Raw genomic sequence first — 22,675 nt, 5'->3', positions numbered from 1 at the left:
GTGGGGCTAGGGGAAAAATTCCCCACTGGGCTTCCTGACTTTCTTCTCCAGAGCACAGTTCTCCTCTCCCTAAACGTTCTTTACTACAATGGAAGGCTTTGTGCCTGTGTTCATTCTCGCCTTGCTGTGTGTCTCAGAACCAACTTCTTTTCTGGGGTGGATCTGTCGCCCGTGTTCCAAACCGTCTCTGGGAGGATGGGAGATTAACAATCAAGCAACTATTTGTGGGATTCCTGCTAGGTGCAAGGCACTAGTGTGAGAGCGGAGAGAGAGGACAGGGAATTAAGAGCCTCAGTCCTTAAAAGGCTTCAGTCACTTTTGGAAGGAGACAAGCTTTACACAAGTAGAAAGTCAGTTGAGGGTAGAAGGCTGTAGGAAATGACAGTGGTGTGGTAAAGGTGATAATAAGCACGCATGGGAGAGGAATAGATAGCTAGTCGTGGGCAGAGGTGCTGGGGTGAACGGGGCCAGTGGATTCCGGACAGCAATTACTGTTGGATGACAGACTGGGGCAGGAGAGAGGCAAAGTCGACCTGGCAGGTATAAGCCTGTTTGACTGGGACGGTTAACGTTGCTATGGATAGAAGTAAGGGAACTTGGATGGCGAACCCATTCATATTTGACTGTGTGGGGCGCCTGGGTGGCTCAGTCGGTTAAGCATCTGATCTTGATTTTGGCTCAGGTCATAATCTCATAGTTTGTGAGATCGAGCCCCGTGTCGGGCTCTGTGCTGATAAGGCAAAGCTTGCTTCCGATTCTCTCTCTGCCCTCCCCCCAGCCCCCAGCTCTCTCTCCCTCTCTCAAAATAAATAAATAAACATAAAAAAAAAAAATCATTGACTGTGTTTAACCTGCGTAGGTTGCAATATTCGAATGGTACAGAATAGTTTCCAAAGAAAAGTTTCTCTCCCACTTCATCTCAGAACTACCCCCCCCCCCAGCTCCCTCCCTGGAGGTGACCATTCTTAACCGGTGTGTCCTTCCTGAGAAGCTCTAAGCCAGTCTACACCATGACTCCCAGGCCAAATCCAGTCCACCGCCTAATTTGTCAGGACCCACAAGCCAAAAGTGGTGTTTGTCTGTTTATTTATTTAATTTATTATAAATGTTTTTGAGAGAGGGGGACAGAGGATCCGAAGCCGGGCTCTGCGCTGGCAGAAGCAAGCCTGATGCGTGGCTTCAACTCACAAACCACCCTTGAGATCATGACCTGAGCTGAAGTCAGGCACTCAACCAACGGAGCCACCCAGGCGCCCCTTGTATTTTAAATGGTGAAAAAATAATAATAAAAAGGCTTTTTGATTCATTAAAATTATATGAAATTCAAGTTGTCGTATCTGCAAGGAGAGTTTTGCTTGTTCACAACTACGCTCTTTGGTTTATGCTAATTGATTTGTCCTCATCTGTTTATGCTCCTTTACACGTTGTCTGTGGCTGCTTTTGTAACACGAAGGCAGAATTGAGTGTTTGCAACAGGGACTCTATGGCCCAGGAAATATTTACTGGCCCTGAAAACATTTACTATCTTACCCTTCACACAGCAAAGTTTGCTGACCCCTGCTTAATGCTCAGTAGGGGGGTGGGCTCCAGGGGACCGAAGCTTGGAGCCTGGAGGTGGAGTTGCGAGAAACTTCTGGGGAGAGATCTTCAGTGCAAATCTGTGACCTCAGCCTGTGGTTAAGTGATTTTTCTCACCATCGGTGATTCAAATGAATACCTAGTTGTACCGACTAAAGCGTGATTCTATCTGACTTTTGAAGACTCGGCTTTTGGTCTACTACAACCCAAGATGCCAGGCCAGCCCGGGAGTCACTCCCCAGCTTTGCGAAGCCATTTTTTCTTCCTGGCCTCAGCTCCCTCATCTGCAAAATGGGCGAGTGTCTCCCTACTCTCCCTTCCCACTCGCATGTGGCCTGAACCGTAAGGGAAAGGGGCGACTCCATAAGAGGCAGATGCAGAAAATTGAAAGAGGAGTAGAGGGGAAGGTGAGTTTAGCAATTAGTTTATGCCAGACCAGTTATCTGGAATCTGAGCCTTAGAAAAATACCGTTCCTTGATGTGGAGCTAGAGGCTAGAAATCCCTGCTCCTAAACCAACAACTTGGCCATCAGCCTTGCTGCCTCGACCCTGAGCGCCCCTTAAGCACCTGAACTTGAACTGGAGCAGAGAGGCGGGGAGGGGGTCGGGGCTGGGGCTGGGAGCGCCTGACAGGTCGCTTCCTGTGTCTGCCGGGCTCCGCTTGGCTCTGCTCAGGGTTTCTGGAGCTGAGCTGCTACAGCTAGAGGGCTGTCTGATGTTACTGAGTTGCAGAGTAGCAGGCGGGGTGGGGAGGGAGGGGACCGAGGCGGGTGAGCCATCAGACCCCAGGAGCCGGGGGTGTGAGTGTGTTTATATAGGACTCGGCCAACCTGCAGTTTCAGATTTCAGACCCCCACTTTATCAGGAGACTTTCCCCTGGTTTTCAGTCAAGGCTGGAGCTGGGAGAGAGCTGACACCAGAGCCTTCCTGGAAGGCTAGGGAAATTCTGGATTCCCGGGCTCTCTCCCTGTCTCCTTCCTTCTCATGGGAGCTGCACCGGCCACCCTTGACAATTTTCTCCAATCTGGAGTATTGTCTCATTCCTTCCCAATCAGCTGTCTGCATCTTCCAGTTGGGTCCTGACTTCTAGCACGGAAGGTAAAATCTGGGGTCCTGGGGACCTGGGCTAGGAAGAACTGGGGCTACCCAGACTTTCAGTGGAGAGGACGGGGGGGGGGGGGGTGCGCACATGTTGGGCAAAGAGGAGTGGTTCACAAGGAGAGAGAGAGAGGAAAGGAGGGAGGGAGGCGGGAGGGAGGGAGGGAGGGAGAGAGAAAGCGTGAGAGAGAACTGAGAGAGCATGTTTGTGTGTATATGCGTTTGTGCGTGTGTATGTATTGGGGGGTGTTTCTACTGGGAAGCAAATTTTCTTTTCATTCTTCTTTCATTTATTTCCTTTTTCTCTACTAACAAATAAGAATGCCCCATGACTGTCCATCTCCCTTGGGGATCTCCCATCAAAAACTTCTGACTTCTAGAATGTGAATATTTCCTCACTTGAAGGCAGGGGGGCTACAGAGGGAGCTTAGGGACACGGGTCTGTACTGAAAATATACTTCCAGGGGACTAATGCCCCGAGAGCCAGGCTTGCTTTCTGCAGGCACTTGGAAGCACCCCCAGGAAAGCTAACTCTAAGTCCTGTAGCTGTCCTTGTGGTGAGAAGGTGTAACCAGTATGGGTCCCAGCACGGTCTCCGTGTGGAATTAGCGTGAACTGGCCTAAGGAGACCAAAGCTGTGAGAGACAAGTGCTGGGAGCATGTTCTTCTCCGTGTCTCGGAATTGGGCAGGTTGGAGGCTGATGCCTGGGGGCAGGGGGGCTTGGCATTGATTGGCGGGTGGCGAGTAAGGCTGGGCTGCGTGCGGGTCTGGGTTCCCAGGCTTTGCATGGTGTTTCTCAGTGACCGGGAGCAGAGACCAGATCCCTACCTCCTACAGGAGCTGGTGGGCGGGTAGCCTGCCCTGGCCGCTGAGACCTGTCTGTACAGTCATGCCCAGTGGGCAGCACATGCTGTGTGGTAGGGTCCGGAGGGCTGGTGGGTGGACCAGACCCGTGACACTGGCAAGAGACTGGAGGTGGCTTTTGAAAAGCAGATTTAAGGTGATGAGATAAGCATGAGAAGCAGACTGTGGCCGCGTGAGCTGGAGGCAGAATGTGGAGTGGACAGAAAAGGAGTCAGGAAAGGGGACCAGGGAGTCCTAAGCTCTGGTACCTTCCAAAGCTGCAGCCAGCCAAGGGACCTCAACTCTCAGTATAGGTGTAACCTCAAAGAGGTGAGAGAACCAGGGTTTGTCTACTGGCTTCTGAATACAATGAGAAAGATGGATGAGAGGCGATGTGGACAGGGCAAAGGACAGTAAAAACACATTTCCAACAAGGAAATTGTGTAGGACGGCCGAACCCGGCATGCAGTCACGCAGCTATTTGTTCGGCAATATCATTAATGGGTTGTACAGTCTGATTATTTTTGAAACTCTGGGCATTTAACAAATTATTTTTTATTTACCTCACCATCTACTTCCGAAGAGAATTCCAGTGTCTTTGTATATCTGACAGCTGGCGTGATGTGCAGTTCTGGCCAACGGGTAACAACAGCCCTTCCCTTTTACCGGAGCTTTCTGGTGTGGGCGCGCCTTTGCAGATAACTCTGCCACTCTGGCCCAATGCAGCAGATGTTTACCAATCCCTTTCCTCTCCCGGGTACCCTGTTGGATATTGAGGTACAGATGTGGATAAGACCTGTTCTGTCCCCGAGAATCTCACTGTCTAACAGCAGCCCCACTAGGAAGACAGAGAGAATATCATGCCCACCATATAGATAAGGAAACCAGAACCAAAATGTGCCAGAGGACTCATGGTTAGTAGGCAGATGGCCAAGGACAAAGATCAAGATCCAGCTCCTAATCCAGGGCCTTTTTTTAATATTTTCCCTCTACACCACGAGCTGCATCCCCTTCCCTGTCCTCGCCAGCCCCCAGGCCATCCCCATCAGCATAATGAGCGAGAAGCAATAATCTGCAGAAGGCGGAGTGGAAAAACTGCTCCCTGGAAGGGAGTCAGTCCTCTCCGGGCTCCTAATTGTGCCACCGAAATGGCATCGGCGGGTCCGTGTCTGTGTCACGTTGCCGATTCGCTGCCCTTTACCGCTCACCGGAGGCCGCCTTCACATCTCGGATAATTCTTGACTTGGGAAGATTGTCTTCTTCCCTCCTCTCCCTGGCTTGTCTCCGCAGGCGAGGGGACTGTAGAATTCAGGGGCTCACAGAAACCTGGGAGGCCGCACGCAGGGGTAGACACTCACTGAACACTGGGTGTGTACCACTGCGGCCGGCATTTGTTCTTGTCTTTGTAACTGGCCTGGTTGCTGATTTCCCCCGTCTGCCCCATTCATCTGGCCCAGGTTTCCTGGAAGGGTCCAGATCCCCAAAGCTGAGGATCTTTCTCTTCATTTCCAGGCTTACGCGAAAAGGGACGTAGAGCGGTCATCTGGCCCAGTGATTATCCATTTTTGGTCGGTGATGGAGTTTTCACCAGTCTGAGGTGAAATGGAGAGAAACAAGGAAAACCCTGATCCGATTCTTTTTCCCTTGAAACAAAATGCATTCAGTTCAAAGTTCTTCTTTTGGGGGCAGAAGATGCGCTCCAATATTTACGCTGGGGTTATGGCTTTTTTATTCTTTTCATGCGCTGGTGGTGAGAGTAGATGGTACTTGGGCTTTCAAAATGTCCTTATTTGGCAAAATAAAAAGTTGGCAGCCTCATAGGGGTTCCTTAAATTTCAGTTTTTGAAATGTAACTGGTACATGAAATCCAAAAATCTTACCTCCAGGCAGGACTTTCTCCAAACAGATGAGAATCTCCCTGATAACAGCTCCTTTGGGCAGATTCCTGAAAACCCAGACTCTGGTCTTGTCACCACTGTCCTTTCCCTGTGGGCCCTTGGATCATGATAGACTCACACTGAGTCTTGGTTTTCTCATTTTTAAAAAGTGTTTCTTGATTTTGAGAGAGAGAGAGAGAGAGAGCACATGTGTGAGCGGGGGAGGGACAGGGGGAGAGAGAGAGAGAGAGAGAGGAGAGAGAATCTCAAGCGGGCTTCGAGGTGCCAGTGCAGAGCCTGACACGGGGCTCGATCCCATAGAACCGCGAGATCACGACCAGAGTCGAAATCAAGATTCGAACACAGCTGACTGAGTCCCCCAGGCGCCCCAGTTTTCTCATTTTTAAAAGTTGTGGGAGGTTCTTCCCTCCTGGACGAGGCCGCTCACTGGCAAAGGAATGTGCCCTAGAGACTCTCCCTTCTCTGAGGGGCTCCAAGATCAGGCTTTGCCAGTTCTTATGCCTGCAGTTATCTTTTGGAAATGTTGGAAATCACCTTCTATCCTTGGAAGAGAGAGAGAGAGAGAGAGAGAGGGCGTTTGTGGATTGGATTAGGGGAACGGCATGGGGTATATTTTATATCTGGGGTCTTGGTGTCCAGCGTTAGTCATTTGGAAACCCCCCCCCCTTGAGATGGGCAGGAGCTAAGGGCATTTAAAAATCTTGCTATCGGTTTTTGAGATAGCGGATCTTTCTTGAACTCTCAAGAATATCAGCTGGAGCTTTCCGAAATCTGTAGGCTCCTGGAAGCCTTAGAATGTCTGGGTCTTCCCTTCTGAGGAGTCGAGCCTGAAATAGCAACAAATATGTGGGAATCCCCGGACAGCCCGGCCGCCAGACTGAGACACAGGGGCTGACTGTGCACGCGTGTACAGACCTGCAGAGGAGAAAGTGTTAAAGGGGACACCAGTTTGAAATCCCCCTGCACACTGCACTAGATGCTCTCTTTGGGATTTATTCTAGGACCCTTCTCCTGAGGACAGATGCCAAGGAGCTCCTCCGTTAGGAGAGAATTTTCTGATTTTCCCCCATTTTCGTGTTCTGAAACAAGAGCCCTCCTCGCCCGGGAAAGCAGCTGAGGTTTGACTCAGGTTGTTCTATTTGGGGGAGTGGGTAGCACCCCCTCACCTCAAGTTTGCCTGGGGCTGAGGGGGAAGTGGCACAAACTAGTGAAACAACAACAACAACAACAACAACAACAACAACAACAACAGAAACCATAGGTTCTGACCTGGAAGACCAAGCCCAAGTGTGTGAAATTCTTCTCTCCAAAAGGTTGCTGGATAGTGAGGGGTCGGTAGAGCAGCACAGGCCTTAAGAACAGCACTGTGGAGGGGTGCCTGGCTGGCTCAGTGGGTAGAGCATGAGGCTCTTGGCTGTGAGTTCGAGCCCCACGTTGGACATAGAGGGTTTTTTTTTTTTAATTTTTTTAAACTTGAAAAAAGAACGGCACTATGGAAAAGCACACGGCTGTGACTGATGACAGGCACCGCAGACCTATTCAAAGTAGCCGAAGCAGGAGAGAGACAAGAGGGTAAAAGGATCCAAGAGGTGCAAATTCAAGATCTCTGCCCCCTGAGGAGCTTCTGGAGGGTAGAGCCCTCCACAGTCCACCTGGTGTCTCTACCTGGGCGTGGGGCAAGCTCATGACGGGGACACGGCAACGGTTCTCTCAGCGCATCTCTGGTCACCAGCGATGGGGGCTTTCCCCGAGGTGGCTTTAATGAAGATGTTGTATTAAACGTTGGACAAGTCTGGGACACGGAGTCAGGGTGTACAGCCACATTCTTAGAGATCAGCATCTCATCCGAGATGTTCAAGCCAAAGGGGGAGCTTGGCTTTTTCTGACTATGAAGGTCAACAAGAACGTGACTGGCACCTTAAAGATGTCCCCGCCCTTGTCACGGCGAGACTATGGAAAGCAATCTCTGGACTCCAAGGCCACCTTTTTCTTCATGACTGCATGATCTTGGGCAACTCAGTCCCTCTCTGGGCCTCCCGAGTCCTCATCTGTAAAATGAGGGAGGTGAATTTGATTGCCACGCTTCCGTTCTCCATTTGACTGACAGCAGGGCCTTTCCTGGAACTTCGGGTAGACCTGTGGCTCCAGGAGGAGTAGAGTCTGCTTCCTCTTCCGGCGTTGCGGGTCTGTGTCCAGCAAATACACGTCTGTTGGGAAAGGGTCTGTTGGCTCGAGGCGGCAGGCTGAGACAGGTGTCCTGAGGACAACAGATCCAGAGTCAGAATGGAGAGGCCCGCCTGGATGACCGTGCCTCGGCATGGCCCAAGTCCTTAATAATCATCCGTAAGTCCCAGAAATGTACAGCCAGAGCCAAGAGATCTAGAAGAGCCATTGCCCAGCATAGCTCACAGTTACTGGCCAGGTCTAGCTTCCCATTTTAAAAGCCTCCTGGGGCCTTGAAACAGCATCAGGAGAAACACGCCAAACCTGTTCCGCTGTGTGTTTGCTTCTCGCCCCAGAGCGTCCCATCTTCACGATCTTTCTTACACGCAGTATCTTTCCCTTTCTTCAGCCCAGTTCTCCACAAACTCTGGCCCCCTCCATCCCCAGTGGTCCCCGAGGCTTAGTCACTTATTCCCCTGGGAGTGCCTTTAGGGACTGGGTAGCGCACGTGAAGCTGGGGGGTGGTGGTAGGATGGAAAGAAGAGCCCAATGAGGTGGGAAGTTGGGAGGCATGCTTGGAATATTCGGGCATGTCTATACCTGAAGCCTAAGCAGATAACAGCAACACACGGCCTGTGCCAGCTCTGTTCAGGTGGAAAGGCTGCAGATTCTTATGGGTTGACAGGCTGGTCTTTGGATCCTCTCCCCTGCCCCATGCCAACGTGTGTTCCGGGGAGCTGGCTGCAGGCTGCAGGAACCCAGGGACCCAGGAGAGATCCAGATTGTGACAAGGCAAGTGTTTTGAATGGTTGTCAACATCTTTAGCCTAAATAACTCTGGTGGCTCTCCTGAAACCCCCGTCTTCAAGGGGCTGGAGGACCAGTATAGACAGTTCCACAGTTAGTCATCTGAAACCCCAGGGCCTGTGCATTTCAGAACAGTAACATGATGCACATACTGTGTGTTACATCAAGCCTCCAGCAGGGTCTGGAACAGCTCCAAAATCAAACATATTAATATTTCTGCAGCCAGGCTTATCTAAAGAGTCACAGAACCGGGATAAACAAAGCCTCTGAAGAGTCTCATGCCAGTTCAGGTCATGCTTTGCTGCTAACTAGGTTCAGGTTAAGTTGGGGTCTGCCATCCGTTGAGTTAGGAAAAAATGTTCAATTTTCAGATGTTTGTGGATTTGGAGATGCTGTTAAGGCATTGTGGTTCTGTCCTGCCTTGTATAATCCTATCGGGTGGAATTAGCATTCTCATTTTACAGAGAATGAAGCTAGGGCTCAGATGATCAATAAGTTGCCTAACGCCTTTCAGACAATAAGGGTGATTCCAGCCCAGGACTGTCCACCTCCAGAGCCAGGCTTTGTCCTCCAAGGTATGGCACACTTCGCCGCTCCAGCAGTGAGGGAAAGAGAGTGGAGGGTGGGGGTGGGAGCTCTGACTTTGGCATTGTACCCAATTAGGGAGGTGCTTTCTGCACATCTGATAGGGATCGTTTATTGGCTTGTTCTTATTTATACATTGACTCGTGGGATCCCAGTAGGCTAAAAGCTCGGAAGAGAGGAAGCTAAAGTTCAGTCAACTTTGTGGCTTACAAGAAGAATCCAGCTGGCTTCATGGGGGCTGAGAGAGCCAAGAACAAATGGGGTCAAGTTGGGTTTAGTGAGAGAAGCATCATCTGCAGTGGACACAACCCCCGTGCAGAACCAGTGGAATGCACATTGCTTCCTGCTTCCCCACCCATTGCCTGGCTGTGGAAGTCTTCTTGCCTTGAGTAGGGACTGGTCTTACGAGAAGGACTCTCTGGAAGGATCACAAAGCCCCAGTAAGGGCGAGAGTGATGCGCAGCTTGAAATAAGAATTCGATTAGGGGGTCTCACTGGTCTTCATTAGTGATGTGAAAAAAGGTCAAAGCAAGTGTTAATGTAATCTGCTGAAGATACAGCATGTGCTTTTAATGCTTCATTGGAAAGATGGACGTTGGTCTGTTGTGGGAGCAGTGGCATAGATAATCTCCCTCCCTCGACCTTCTGTGTGTTGTCAGATGACAACTGCCATTCCTGGGCCACCTCTAGGTCAGGCAAGGGCCGAACTCTCGAAGTCTAGGCACACGGGTGTCCACGGTGTTCCTGTGTGGTCAGGAGCCTGCTGTCAGGGGACTCTGCTCTGGGAGGAGAGCGGCTATGCTGTGCCCTTCACTAGGAAGATACCCATTAGGAAGGGTGGTAGGTCCGTTGCCATAGGAACGAGGAACATCTGCTCCAGCCCAGTAGAGAACAGATGGGGGAAAAATATTCTTAAAGGGACCATTAGCTCATGGAATTGGTGCCAGGGAAGTAGTTTAGAAGACCTGAGGGGCAGACCGGTCCCCTTGGACTCAGAGAACTGTGAGGCTCAGAGGTAGCAGAAGACCCACAGTTGCTTTGGAAAGTTCAGGAGAAAGAAGACAAGGTGATTTTTTTTCTCCCCTGAATCGTGGCTGTCCTCTGAGAACATGTCTCAAAGCCACATCAGCTTGTTGGCCCGGAGCTCCCCGACTCCCTCTGTCAACTGCGGTCACCTGCCACCTTCCTTAGGGATCTGAGCTTGCCTCTGTGGTTGCCGGCTCCCTCTTAAACATCCCAGAAGCTTTTCTAAGCTGAGTAGTAGCAAACTTAGACTCGTCTTCTCTGACCCTTACCTTCCTCCTTGCCCTCTCTGCCGGCCTGGTCTCTGGGCTGGCCCGGGGCCTCCCAGCCCGGTTGTCTGCCGCCCTTGGGCCCGGCTCTCAACCCTTTCCTTTCTTCCTCTGCTTCTCTTCCTTTTCTCCTCATACCAGCCATGTGTACAGAGTCAGTGAGACGTTGGGTCTTCCAGAAGGCATCTTGTTCCTCTTGCTGGTATTAATTAGGACTTCTGAGCGCACACTACTGAAGCCACTCACAGCATCTTCGGCCCCAGAGGGGATTTTATTGTAAGGGTCAGAGAAACGGCTGGGTCACAGGAACCAACTAGAAGCAAGAAGCCAAATGCCACAAGTATGATGTCTTGCCGCTCTCCCTGTGCTGGCTTCAGTCTTTGGTCTCACTGCAGACAGGCTACTCAGCTTCCTGGGCAGTCTACGGGGTCCAGAAGGTGGCCTCCAGTGGCTCCCTCGTGTACAGGTCACCTGGAGGAGGTCTCGGATCTCTTTTCTCTCTCAATCCCAGTTCCCATCCCCGAGGAGGGTTTTGGTTGGGTTGAGACCAGGTGGCTACCCCCTGTAACCAAGAGAGTGGCGTCAGGTTTAGGAACATGGTTGTTACCACTGTAACTATGTGGGTATTGGGGTCGGGGCAGTTTCTAGAAAGGGTGGGTGCTTCCTAGTACATGTTAGCCCTTCAAGGGCCTCCAAGCCTAGAGGAGTCTGGCTTGAAGACTTTATACGCCCCCGACCTCTCCCGTTCGGCTCTTTTCCTGCCTGATCATGGGGACGGGTAGGGGCCTAGTCGGTGGCTAGACTGCAGTGTCACTGCCACTCCCTGTGAGTGGAAAAGGCACAGAACCTGAACCTAGAAGGCCATTCAGGCCCCTGCCTTACCCATAGGTAACACTCTGTCTTTTTAGTGAAGTCCTTTATGAAAAGATTTTATTGTTCCATCAGACACTAGGGCATCAACATCTAAAAGCCTCACAGTTGGAAAGCCCATTACTGTTTCTAAGTTCAGTTATTAATAATGTGATTGGATCCATTGTCCCACATTCCATCTTGGACTCGCGAGGAAGACCGATGCCCACCATCTTGTTTAGGTTAGGATTGAATCCGTGACGATGAAATCACCCTCTGGTATGAGAGAATGGGAATTTGGGCCAGGGTGTCTGGGATTGGGAACCATTTCCGGCTGGCTGCTGCCCTTTATCCAAACGAACCTCAGAGAAGAGACAAACCGTACGGGGGTCAGATCGTATACTCTCTTCATGGTGCTACCCCCCTTTTTCTTTATGCCCTCCTTCATACCTTCCTCCGCCAAACCGCTCCCCTCCATCAGCTGTAATGGCAGATACGGCACAGAAGCACTGGGGCTGGAAGGAGCAGGGGGGAGGCAGGCCCCATCTGGCTCTGCGCCGTGAGGGGCGTGTGGGAGAGAGGAGTGGAGAACTGAGCACTTCCCTCCTGGAGCCTGGGAGGTGGGGTATCTCTGAGTAAAGCAGAGGGAGGGCCTGCAGGGGCCCAGGAGCTGGGCTATTTCTGTAACACAGAACACATCTGCAGCCAGCCACAGGAGAAGGTCAAAGTCTGGGCGCAGGGCTGGAATGCAGGGGGCCAGGCGTCAGGGAGAGCCTCGGTTTCACCCCTTCTGGCAGCTTGGAGGGTGCCTGCAATGCCTTTTGGGAAAGGTGGGGCTCCTGGGATAGGGAGGAACTCAGCCCCTGATGGTGATGGTTGAGGGTGTAGTGCATTGGAGGGGGGGGGCTGGGGCGTGGCACAAAATCCAAATACCTATTGCGCAGAGGCGGGGAGGAATTTAATTCCAAGGCGTGGGGGCACTGACTAATTCGCGCTGTCTACCACGAAGCAAAATCAGGTCAGCAAAGCATGGGTGTGAAGGGAAAGCGAAATAGTGCCGAGGCAGGGGCAGGAAGGTTCCAACAAGCACAGGTGAGTCTGTCCGCTCAGAGATGCGGACAGGTGTGGGGGTGAGCTTACCGCCCCCCATGGCGTGAGCCATGCAGTTTGGTTCCAGGCCCCCTCCAAGAACCCATCTGTATTTGTATTTGTAGTCTTTTTCTTAATGAGGACCCCTCAGGTTGCAGAAGCTTCCGGCCCCACAAAATCTGGCTCTGCCCCCTGTATCCCCATCACCAAGATACACTCACCTGCGCCAGTCCCTTGCTGCCACTTCGCACAGCCCTGTCCCCTAGACATACACCCCCTGGTGTCTCCCTTGCTTCACTCGCATCCCCACACAAGTCCTGTGTGCCTTGTGGCTTCTCGGGTATCTGCTTATAGTTAGAAAGTTGCCCTGTTCCAGCTCTGCCCTTGTCACAGAAGGACCGTCTTGGCTCAACCTGACTGCTGTTGACTTTTGGCCACCCTGCCGTTGGCCTTCCTCTCTTCAGCACCTTAGATGAATGATCTGTCAGTCCACGTCCTTCATGTGCTGTGGGTCCTCCCTAGCTGAGTCCAAACGTCTACACTGGGGCTAGGGGTCCTGATGGGAAATTAGCCCGAGAGAGGGGCTTTCTCGAAGAACCTAAAGTGCTCAGGTCTCCGTGGTCTCTCTGGTCCCTCTTGTTCACTCTCTGGGCAAGGTGATTCCCTGTTTCCTATCCCGTGGGCCCCAAGGGGCAAGGCCTTGTCCACATTATACCGCTGGAGGGGTACGGTGCAAACACTAGAACTTGGGGCTCCTCAGTTGACTCCTGCCCAGTGATGTAGCCCCTGGCATTGACTTGCTTTTTAACTTCCAAGTTCGATATGACCCAGGAAAAAAATATGCACCTTCCAGTTCAAAGTACATCAGGCCAAACCTCCCTCCCATTTGAGATTCTCAGATGTTGATTATTCTGGATCCTCAGGGTAGGGGGACAGGTGACCGCTGCAGATGATCCCTTGTTCTGAGGTGCGTAGTGCCTTAAAGACATTACAACCAGATTTAGGAATGGCTAAGTGCCATCTTGAGGAATAATTTCTTTTTTTTTTTTAATGTTTATTTATTTATTTTAATTTTTTAACCTTTATTTATTATTGAGAGACAGAGAGACAGAGCATGAGCAGGGGAGGGGCAGAGAGAGGGGGAGACACAGAATCCGAAGCAGGCTCCGGGTTCTGGGCTGTCAGCACAGAGCCCAACGCGGGGCTCGAACTCACAAATCGTGAGATCATGACCTGAGCCGAAGTCAGACGCTTAACCAACCGAGCCACCCAGGCACCCCGATTTATTTTTTTGAGAGAGAGACGGAGAGATAGAGACACAGAGTGCAAGGGGGGAGGGGCAGAGAGAGGGGGAGACACAGAATCCGAAGCAGGCTTCAGGCTCCTAGCTGTCAGCACAGAGCCCGACGTGGGGCTCGAACCCACGGACCATGAGATCATGACCTGAGCCGAAGTCAGACGCTTAACCAACCGAGCCACCCAGGCGCCCCTTGATGAATAGCTTCTTTAGGAGCAATTATTAACCATCCATTTCTATGTATCAAAGTGCTAAGGGGCTTTATGGTCAAAATCAGGCCATTGCTTCCTATGAGTGAACAGTCCAGGGCACAGGCGCAGATAAGAATGATTACTTGCATTTACTGAACATTTACTAAGTGCCAGGACCTCTCTTAAATTTTCTACTTGGATAATCTCATTTAATCCTATGACAAACCCAGGAGGTAGGTGCATATATTACCCCTTTTTACAGATGGGGGAGTGAAAGCACAGAGAGGTCGCGTCACTCCCCCAAAGCTCCTTAGTTGGTAACTGGTGGAGCCAGGATTGGAGCTGGGGCAGTCTGACTCCGGAGCCAAAAATCTCAAGACCAATGCAGATTCAACTCAGTAAAAATAAACTAAAGGATTAGTTTGTAGGATGATGCATGAGAAGGGAATTTCAAGTTGCACAACTTACATGAAGTGGGAAGAGAGCCGGCTTTGGACTGTGTCCTGGGCTGTGGTCCCAACTCTCCTACCTCCTAACCCTGTAGCTTCGGGCTACCTACCTGACCTCTCAGGTTCCTCCTCCCTAGGCTGGATCTCAGCACCTATCAGAATTTGCTAGCGTCATGGCGTCATGGCGTCATGGCACGGATAGGTGTTAATTTCCTTTTCTTTTCTGTGCCGGTTGTCAAGTCTTCCTGGGGAGGGTGAGGAGGATTGGGGAATTCAAAATTAATTCTTGTTTCGGGAGGAAAACGTCCAGCCGGTTCTCCAATACCCGATCTTTTGGACAAGACTTTCTGCCAACCCCATTTCCTACTGTTCCCTCTTGGGACTGCCTAGAATGGGAGGAGAGAGACTAGAGAAAGAGGGGCGTGGGCTTCCCTCCAGCCCTTCTTTCTGCATCATCGTTTTTTGGTTTTTTTTTTTTCCCTTTTTCAAAACAAGGATATTCTCTTGCATAACCATGGCACAAATGAACAGATTTCGGAAATGTCACGTTGATGCAGGACTAGTACCTAATAAACAATCCGTATTTAAATTTTATCAGTTGCCCTAATCATTAGAATCCAATCCAGGACCATGCCTCTTTATTCCCCTTTACTCTAGAAGAAGTCCTCAGCCTTTTTCTGTTATTCATGCCTTGAGGTGTTTCGAAGAGCGCAGGACCCTCCCTAGCCCTTTCTGGGCCTTGTCCAGTCTTCCCAGCTCCCTCCCATGCCCCCCTAGCCTCATCCTTGAGCAGGTCTGAATGAGGTAAGGGATGTGAGTTCCCTCGTAGGGACAACACTTAAGGGGTGCCAAAAAACTCAATTATCCAGAGCAATATTTTTATGTATTTATTTTTTTTTACTGTTTTTTCTTGTTTATTTATTTTGAGAGAGAGAGAGCACAGGTAGGGGAGGGGCAGAGAGAGACAAAGAGAGAGAAACTCCCAAGCAGGCTCAGTGCTGTCAGAGCAGAGCCTGATGCAGGATTCGATCACAATGAACCGTAAGATCAGACCTGAGCCACAATCAAGAGTCGACCGCTCAATCGACTGAGCCACCCCTGTGCCCCCCACCCCGCCAACCGAGAGCAATATTTTTAAAAACTCAAAATTAGTGCCAAAATTTCATAAAGAACGAAATATCAGCAGTTTAAGTAAAGACGGGACCGATAGCAGTGCCCCTGTAAGCCATGCTGGAGCCTCAGACAAGAGGGAAATTCAGTAATACCGATCTGGGTTTTATTTAAAATATGTCATTTATCATGGGTTGTTGTTTTTTTTTTTTTTGCATTTTTATTTTGAAAAATATTCCATTAAGAAAATAGTATCAATCTTGATTACTGAGTTCTTGGATGCCCCTTACATGTCGTGTCCCCATGCCCTGCACGGTTAGGTCTCCTCCCTTCCAGCATCCTGTCCTGGGAACAAGGGGGAGAGAGAGGTGGGGCTCCCAGCCAGCCACTGTTCTTGTGCCCTGGCCAGAGTGCTGGAGGAGGGAGGGTGGGGCAGGGAGAGAAGAGGAGGGAGAGGAGGGGTACAGAGGCCTGGAGCCCAGCCGGGTTGCTGGCCTGGAGCCCTCTAACAGCTTCCAGCTGCTTCCACACCCACCAGACTTCCTGCCTTGGGAGTGGCTTTGGTTGTCATCCTCCCGCTTCTCATCAAATGTGTGATCAAATTAGATCCTTGATCCTCTCGTCTCTAACAGTCTCCTCTCTCTTAACACTGCATGGTTCCTGTTAGTTGATCCTATTCTGACCCTAGATCTGCCCCTGTTTTCATCTACCCTGGGAGCCCCTTCTGGATCAGTCACCAGAACATCCACCCAGGGCAGGGTGAGCACCGGATGCTGGTCCACGGTCCACAGTCGGAGGCAGTCACCCCCGCTGGGGACAGATCTTGTGGCAACAGGAAAGAGCTCTGAACCGAGATTGAAAGACCCCATCAGGGTTTAGCCTCCCCTCCCGTACGGCAGGTGGGTTATCTCGGCCAAGACTCTATCTCCTTGAACTTCAGGGTTTTTGTTAAAATGAGGGGTGATAATATTTCTGCCTGCCTCATGGGGCCATGAAAGAACCAAATGAGATAAGGATAAGAGTGCTTTGGGGATCGTAAAGGGTTATACTTAATATTTTCCCTTCTGTCATTAGATAATCCTTTATTTTTATAAAGACCGTATTCAGATCTGCCACATTTTTGACCTGAATCCATGCGAGGTATTCAGGCCCATTCAGGGCCCATGCTCATCCCTGGCTTGAACCGGCATTTCTGTCAGACTAAGTCACCAGGCAAAGCTGGAAGCCCAGCCTGTCCCCCCGACCACCCCTTGCCCACATCCATCACAGTGTAAACATAATGGGTGGGACCCAGGCGGAGCTGTTGTGTTGTTTTGTCTTGTGTTGATGTTTCAAACGAAAGTTTTTCTACTTTACTGAGGTACAATTAACTGAAGGTAAACTGCATATATTTAAAGGGTAACATCTGATGGGTTTTGTGAAGCGACGACCGCGATTAACATAATGTCCCCGGACGTGTGGCTCTCCAGTGTCTTCCTGCCTCTTTGAAATCCTGCCATCTACCCCACTCCCCCTCAAACTTTCATCTGCTTTCTGTCACTATAGATTAGTTTGCATTTTAAAATTTCATATAATGGAGTCATACAGTATACATTTTCCACCTTGGGGGCGTCTGACTTCTTTCACTCGGCATAATTATTTTGAGATGCACCCGTAATAATTCATTTCTTCCTATTGTCAAGGCATAGCCCATTGTATGGGTGTAGCACATACATTGTATTCACCTGTCCGTGGACATTTGGGGTTTTTTGCAGCCTGGGGCTCTGACAAGCTGCTATGAACATTTGTGCACAAGTCTTTGTGTGGACACATGCTTTCGCTTCTTTTGGGTAAATACCTAGGAATCAGTGGGTTGTAAGATAACCACATGTTTAACTTATTAAAAAACTGCCAGGGGCGCCTGGGTGGCGCAGTCGGTTAAGCGTCCGACTTCAGCCAGGTCACGATCTCGCGGTCCGTGAGTTCGAGCCCCGCGTCAGGCTCTGGGCTGATGGCTCGGAGCCTGGAGCCTGTTTCCGATTCTGTGTCTCCCTCTCTCTCTCTGCCCCTCCCCCGTTCATGCTCTGTCTCTCTCTGTCCCAAAAGTAAATAAAAAACGTTGAAAAAAAAAAAAAAAAAAGAAAAAAAACTGCCAAACTTTCCCAAAGTGGAGGTACCCTTTATATCCTCATCAGCAGTGGATGAGTTCCATTCCCCTACAGTCTTGTCAACACTTGGTATGATTAGTCTTAATTTTAGCTATTCTAGTGGGTGTGTACCGTTATTTCATTGTGCATTCAATTTGCCTTTCCCTAATGACTAATGATGTTGAGCATCTTTTCGTGTACTTGATTTGACATTGTATATCTTCTTTGGTGGAGTCTTTTGCCCATATTTTTTGTGGTGGTGGTGTTTGCCGTCTTAATATTTAGCGGCAAGAGTTCTCTATTCTGGATAAAGATCTTACGTCTGGTACATGTTTTGCAAATGTTTCCTCCCTGTTTATGGCTTGCCGTTTCCTTTTTGTAACCGCATCTTTTGAAGAGTGGTTTTTCATTTTGGTGACGTTCAAGTTCTTGATGATTTCTTGATGAAGTTGGTGAATTTTGTGTCGTATTTAAGACATTTGCCAAACCGAAAATCACTGAAGATTTTTCTCCTATGGTCTCTCCTAGCAATCTTACAGTTGTGGCTCTTACATTTAGATCTTGATTCCTTTTCGGTTAATTTTTTTACGGTAGGGTCAGGGGGCTTGTTTTCGTTTGCCTTAGGTGTAGGGATCTCTGTTTTTTTCCGGCAGCCTGTATTAAGAAGGCTGTCATTCCCTCATTGAGTTGCCTTTACACCGTTGTGGCAAACCAATTGACCATATATGCATAGATTATTCCTGGATTCTCTATTCTGTCCCATTGATCTATACATATATCTTTATGCCAATACCACATTGTCTTGATTACCGTAGATTTACAATGAGTCTTGAAGTCAGAGAGTCTAAGGCTTCTAACTTTGTACTTCTTTTTGAAAGCTTTTTAGTTATTAGAGGTCCCTTGATTTCTATATGCATTTGAGAATCAGCTTGTCAGTGTTTACAAAGGATCGTGTTGAATCTGTAGAAAAATATGGGGAGAATTGACACCTTAACGATATGGAATCTTCCGATCCATGCAGACAATATATATCTCCTTTTATTTATATTTGGTTTAATTTCTCTCAGCAGTGTTTTATAATTTTTAGTATATAGGTCTTTCACATCTTTTGCCAAAGGTATTTCTTAATATTTCACACTTTTAATTCTACTGTAAATAGCGTTTTTAAAATTTCAAGTTTCAGGTTAGTAGCTAGAGGTACAACTGATTTTACTATATTGACGGTGTATCCTGAGCCTCTCCCCCCCCCCCCCCCCCCCGCTTTTAAAAACTCAATAACAGAACTGGGGCCTGGAAATACTGAGGTGCAGGGCCTTTGCATGATATGATAAGCATTTAAAGTGGTATGTAACAACGTTAGCATCTTTCCCTGTTTTAAGTCAATAAGTCATTCCAGTAGCAGCCCCACAGCCTGCCGTGGCTGTAAAGGGAATGCCAAGAGGGGGTGGGGTGGTGAATCTGACCCTCCACAGGCTGTGCTTCCCTAGATTTTGAGGGTGTTCTTGAGGTCCGACTAGATGGAAATACAGTGCAGCCCCTTTAAGAGACTAGGGCCAACCAGCCATCAGGCCACTGGGAAGGCAGCCTGGCAGATAAGATAAGGCCCCCGGGGCTGGTTTAAGCCAGGGTCCTGGGCCACAGTGGCTGGGCTTACTGGTAGACAAACAGGAACCAGGGGTGATAAGGAGGAGGTGCCAGCTGCTAGACCCAGGCTGGCAAGGCCTGGAGCAGCCAGCTCCCTCACTGGGCCCTGAAAGGAGAAGTGGGTATTCATTGTGGGCGTGCAGGGGGAGGGCACTTGCATTCCCCTGTGTATGCTATATATTTATGATCATGTTTTTAACACTCTAATAGAGTATACTTAAAGGCCTTACACGTAGTACATGTTCGATAAATCCGTTTGCTGAGCTCTCTATGTTCTCTCTGCTGCTAGCTTTAAGCTCTAGTAAGATGCTCTGATACAAGGTTTGGAGACTACCTGGTTTCTTGCTCAAACTAGAAAAATCCCGGCAAGGACTTACTCTGAAAAGCCCGGAGCTGCTCATTTGCACATATCTGCATAGATTTGCATGTGTCCTACATGTGGATACTTTTATGCTGGATTTAGATTTCCCCAAATCAGAAGCCTATTTTTAAAGGGATAAAGAGGGGATTTGTCTCCACTCATGCCTGCCCACCTTTCAGCTGCATCCTCCAAAGATGCAAAAAAAAAAAAAAAAAAAAAAAAAAGAACCCAAAACAAAACAATTTCTGCAACTTTCAAATATAAAGAAGACCACCTATAGCTGCACAGTTTAAGTAGAGACGAGCAATCCTTTGCCGGTCAAGAAGTTTCCTTTCTTGGTTTCTGTTACAGTTCCTGCTAAGACTCTCCAAACTCCTGAGCGAGGCAGGGGATTATTAAGGCAACGAAGCCCTCTCGCTAAACAGCCAGGAGCTGAAATGCTCAGAAGACTTCAAGGATTGTGCCCCGTACATGGACAGAGAAGCTAGAGACGCTTCCATCCACCTGAGACCACCTTCCCACTGCTTCCCGTCCCAGGGCTAGGGATGCGAGGGACTACCTTTGTCTGTTCTCCCTCGTCCAGGAATAAATAAAAATATCATCCCCTCCCCCAGATCCCGGCTCCTCTATTGGCCTGCTAGGCAAATATTTCATAATGTGGGCTCATCCAATTGGGCACCACGCCAGAGCCAAGCGCCTCAGGTTGGAGTGTGCTCCAATCAGGCGGGGCAGCCTGGGTGGGACTAGAGGGCTCCCGCTCTCCGCTCTCCACATGGGAGGCCGGCATTACTCAGGTGGATGACATCAAGGTGGGAGTTGGGCTGGCCCAGGGCTGGGAAGAGAGGACAGGGCTGTCCATCAGTCAGCCGGAGGCAACCCAGTGCTGAAGGGGTTAAGGCCAGTCAGCATGTGTGGCTGTTAATGATTGCTACCCACCAGGGACCTGGTGAGTATTAAAGGAAACCTTTTCCCTATTCCTGAGTGTGAAAGGAGTCGGGACGAGCAAGCAGAGGCCGGGCGAGTGAGTGGTGAGAGTGGTGATCTGTCCCCGTGTGTTTGCCTGGGTGGCTCTGGACCAGGTAAGGGAGCGCTGGATACATCCAGTCTGTCAGCTAGAACGGGCTTTTGTTACAGCCGGATACAAATTCTCAGCTTGGGGCCAGATTTCAGTATCAGGCTATTTCTTACAAGGGAATGTTGAGGGTTGCTTTCATCCAAGGGGGTGAACTACTTGGCACAGGAGCTGGAGATACAAACCATTGTCTGTCCTGATGCGGAGACAATGGTTTTGTGTGTGGCCACCCTGTACATAAAGCTGGCTGGCTGCGTCCTCCCTCTCTGAGCCATTGTCTCCAGAGAGGGGCTTGGGAGCCCCGGGCAGAAGCGCCCCTGGCCTGCCCTCTCGCGGGCTGATTTCCTGGGAGCAGGCAGGAGGGAAGGCAGAGAGGCCCCGCCAAAGAGGCTGGGATCGCTGTGGCTTGTCCTTCCATCTTTTTTTACTTAGTCAGGTGTGGAGAGGAAGAAGGTAGGACAGAACGGCGGTGGGGGGTGGGGGGGAGGCGGCGGTGCAGAGAGCTGGCAGTGGGCCGGGAGTGCGACTCTCATGAAGAAGACAAAGTTTGTCATTTGGGAGCCAGACAAATCCAGAAAAAAAAAGAGGACCAATCTTTTGGGTTCGGGTGTCTCTCGTTCCCTTTCTCTCAACTTCAGGTCCCTCCTTCCCTCAGCTTCCAAAACATTTGTGCTCTTTGACCCAGGCACCGTCTCCAGATAAGTCAGACTCCTGCAGGGAATGTGGACCAGAGTTCTGGGTTTTGTTGGAGGGGGCAGGTGGACTGTTTTCAGCTGATGGGGTGTGTGTGTGTGTGTGTGTGTGTGTGTGTGTGTGTGTGTGTGTATGCTCAGCACGCGTGTGTACTCATGTGTGCACATGTGACAAAAAATGAAAGCCTGATCTTTCTCCAAAGCAGAAATGTTGACTCCCCCACCCTGCTGCCCCGCTGCCCCCACCTCCCTTAGCCAGGAGCTCTTTTGTAGCCGTGCCACTTTCTTGGGACGAAAAAGGTTGGAGGGCATAATGCTGATGTTAGGTGGCCCTGAAGGGGACTGTTGGGTAGGAACGGAGCACTCCCTGTGCCATCTTGAAGGCAGATTTGAGAGATAAGGCAAACCCAAGCCCCTGGTGGCTTTCAGCTGGGCGCTTCAGCTGCCGGGCTGCCCACAGGCAAACAGAAACCAGGCACAAGAAAGGGGAGGGGCCGGGCCCTGGACCCAGCAGGGCAAGAGCAAAAGCCAAGTTTCTGGGCACGTGAGCCAAGAAAGGGGGGGGGGGGGAGTAGAGATGGGAGGAGCGGGGCCACTTGTTGTGCTCTGCCCTGTATTAAGAGAGCGAGCCGCAGAGGGGATCGGCCGCCTTCCGCCCTCACAGTCCCAGGGGAAGTGGCACTGAGGGCCTGGCACCCCCAGGCTGGGTGGACTTCCTGGGCATACAGCCTGTGCAGTGGGCCCCTAAGGCTCAGCAAGGCCTGGTTTAATGCTCTGCTGTTGCCATCCTGACATTCCTAATCTTCGAACAAGGGGCCCCGCGTTTTTATTTTGCACCAGGCCCTGGGAATTCCGTAGGCTGTGCCGTCCCCGGGCCCAGCCGGGAGTTGCAACAGCAGCACAGTGGCTCACACGCTCTGACAGGTGCAGGCAGCCGCACCTGTTACTCTGGTGTCACTTACCCGGACTGGCTCCTGTCCTGACCGGCACCAGTACAGCATCCTTCTCCCTTTCCTCCTCTCCACTCCCCTCCCGAGAGCATTCTGTTCCTTCTTGTTGCAGCTTCCCTGCCTCGTCTTCCTTCAAGGCTATTGCATGGCAGGCGGGGGCGGGGGGAACAGGGGTGGGGACAGTGGTCCCCTCTTTCTGTCTCCCTCTTCCCTTCCCTCTGCAGGCCCCCTCTTTTCCTTGGCTGGGGTCTAGGCCTGGGAGTGCCTCTCCCGTTCCTCTGAGATCTTCCTCCCCTGTCTCGGCCTGGGTTATCAATGAACGCACTCTGGCACCCGCTTCAAGTGCTGTTTGTTTAGGGACAGATTGTTTCCCTGTGATTACCACAGGCTCCAGGTCTGGGTGGTAGGGTGGGATGGGGGAGGTGCAGGGAAGGAGGACTTCTAAGCCCCCTGTCCTTGGTGGCCACTCCTCTATCTTTTCCCTGTGTGCCTGCTCTTCCTGTTCTAAACCAAAGGACCCTGCAGATCACCTCTTTCCTCCTCCTCCCTCTGGTCTCTGCCAGAAGTTGGCCAATCCAAGA

General features: G+C 50.5%; 1 protein-coding gene across 16 annotated transcripts in view; it reads left to right on the top strand.

The window, feature by feature from the left end:
• The window catches only part of PLEKHA6 (pleckstrin homology domain containing A6), a 143,818-nt gene that overhangs the window by 66,332 nt on the left and 54,811 nt on the right, over positions 1 to 22,675 (top strand). The gene's annotated exons all lie outside the window — the stretch shown is intronic.

Source organism: Panthera onca, chromosome F1 (genome assembly GCF_046562875.1).
Source record: "Panthera onca isolate mPanOnc1 chromosome F1, mPanOnc1 haplotype 2, whole genome shotgun sequence".
Classification (NCBI taxonomy): domain Eukaryota; kingdom Metazoa; phylum Chordata; class Mammalia; order Carnivora; family Felidae; genus Panthera; species Panthera onca.
This window is presented reverse-complemented; position numbering and strand designations above follow the sequence as displayed.